The following is a 2,627-nucleotide window of genomic DNA, read 5'->3' as shown; positions in this document are numbered from 1 at the left end:
ATGAAATTTCAAAATTCAGCGAATCTGGTTCTTAGGTACCTGCTTGTTGGTTCCCTAAGAATACAAGTCATTTGAAAATCATTAACATTGAATGTTGATGAGTTCATAAGCATATTTGTATGAAAATATTTGTAACATCTTTCTTTGTAATAATTTGTAGGACTCCAGAAAATCTAATATTTTCTGTGAAAATTGGTTTGTAAGTCTCGTTCCAAAACTGTGAATAATTGCATGCATGCCCTTTGTTTTCTTTTGTTTGTAATTGTAAAAAGTGTATTCCCAGAAAATACAATATTTTATGTAGTATGAAAAATTGTAGTCTTAAAACCCTAATACTGGAGTGGTGATAATAGTGTACTAACAAAATGAAGCGTAGTTTTGTATTTTATAAAACCAGTGAAGTGTATATTCTCTGTAAATTTAAAATTGTGTTGTTAATCACTATCTGAGTCATTATAACCATGCTTGGTGTGACTGTTATGCCTGTCATGACGTTCTTCAGGCCTCGGTTTCGGTTAAATATTTGTCACCCTAAACAAGCCCAGTCTAGCTGTAGTGAACAACTTAGGTGTGGGGGTGTCAATCCCCATATAGATTTATACACAATTACCTCGCTCTCTATTTAGGAGACTCTGGTTATAATTACAGGACTTAGGGTGTACGCTAGGAAGGTATGATGAAGGTAGTATCTCTCTTGAGCATTAACGGATTTACATAAATTTCAAGTCCCTTTATCGATTAGGGAAATTACTTTCCTACTGAAAACTTGTTACAAATATTTTATGTGATGCGGTTGGCAGGTTTCATATTATTCAGTTTATGACATGCGTTTTACAGATTTCATGACACACAAATTATTATCCACGCCTTAAGAGTTTTTCTGACACACAGTTTATGACACGCCAATGTTTTTGTCATGAACTGTTTTGTACACCATTTTGGTAAAACTATTTATAACACTTTATAAAAATGGTCATTGTAAAGTGTGTCTGGTTGTAACATTAGGTGTAAAAATACCATAATATCTTGGGCTTTAAACCATTAAAATAGTGAATACAAGTTTACGACTATTTTACAAATATAATTATTTTTAGTAAAATATCAAACTATGTATTTACGTGTGCACCTTGTCACTGATTTGAAAGTTTTGAGTCAAAAATATTTTCATTTTGATTTAACTCTAGGGAGTCATGATTTTTATATTATCACAAATGATAAACTTTTCATTTTATCCAAATTTTTGTGTGGGTTTTATAAGCAAAATAGTATGTATTTATCCAAGAGTTATACATGCATGGATATATACATAGCATGTTTTTGAAACTTTTGAGTGTACCACCCATGTCCAAGGTTTTTATGTAACATATACATTAGCAAACACATTCATCATGATTTTTATGAAGATACATAAGATAAAATCCTTTTTGTACAAGTACTTGTTCCATTTTCAACACATAACTAAGATGTATGCAATCACCCAAAGGTTAAACACATAAACACATAGGTACATGGAAATATCCAATGGTTAAACGAAACATGACTTGTATACCCCAAAAAAACATGAAAATTCCGAAAACATAGGGGTATGAAGCTCACCTTGATTTCTTTTGGTAGGAAGAAGAAGAAAGAAGTTGTTGAGCCTAGCATTGTCTTGGAGGGATTCTCGAAAAAAGGGGTGGTGCTCTAAGGGTTTTAGCACCCAAAAAAAGGTAAGTAAGCATGATGATATTAACTTGAAAATGTATATAAATCACTTAATTTTACAAGAAGCTTACCAAGTTATTGTAAGTTGTTTGAAGAAAAACCCTTGAGGATAGCACTACACACGAATTATTGAGAGAGAAATGAGAGAAGTTTGAGAGTGAAGTGAGTGTAAGATTTTTGTGTGTGGGAGGGGTGATTGGCCACAAGTAATAAGAGAGGGGGGGAGATGGGATTCTTCTTGATACATGATGGTCATAAGCACTTGCATGGATAAATGATGGATAATTACATTGAGATTTGTTGGGTAATTATGAGGTGTCACCACTAATTTGAATTTCTCCCCCCCCCCCCCCTTTTTTTTTCTTTTTGTTTTAATTACCTCCAATTCCAATTTCCTCACCTTGAGAGGGGGTTTTCGGTTTTAGGGTTGTTGAAAACTCCCTAAATCTTTAAAGGATTTGCGGTTTTGATGTGTGTATGGGTTTTTGGGTACTATTTGATCCAATAGATGGGTTTTCAATCCAATGGAAAGCCCAAAAGAAGGGGTTTTCGGCCCATTAAAGTGTGTATGGCTTTTGGGATTATTTTGGGCCGAAGAACAGAGTTTTCAGTCCTATAAGGACCAAGGGAAACGCGTTTTTGGCCTAGAGGGTTTCAGGGTGAGAATTCTTGGGCCAAGGCCCAAAATTGATTGGGCTTAGCTACGAGATCGAGTTTTGGGTTTGCATGAGGTTATTTCAACTTGATTTACAATGTATGCATGTATGTATTCAAATAACATTGTAGTTTAAATTTCACTAATTTGAAGTTGCAAGGTTACATAAAGGAAATTTTGTACATGAATCACCATTTCAACCGTAAATTTGTCAGTTGTGACATCATCCCCCCCGTTAGAAGGAAGTTAGTCCCAAAATTCGTTATAA

Source organism: Lactuca saligna, chromosome 9 (assembly GCF_052625555.1).
Source record: "Lactuca saligna cultivar CGN05327 chromosome 9, ASM5262555v1, whole genome shotgun sequence".
Taxonomy (NCBI): Eukaryota; Viridiplantae; Streptophyta; class Magnoliopsida; order Asterales; family Asteraceae; genus Lactuca; species Lactuca saligna.
This window is presented reverse-complemented; position numbering follows the sequence as displayed.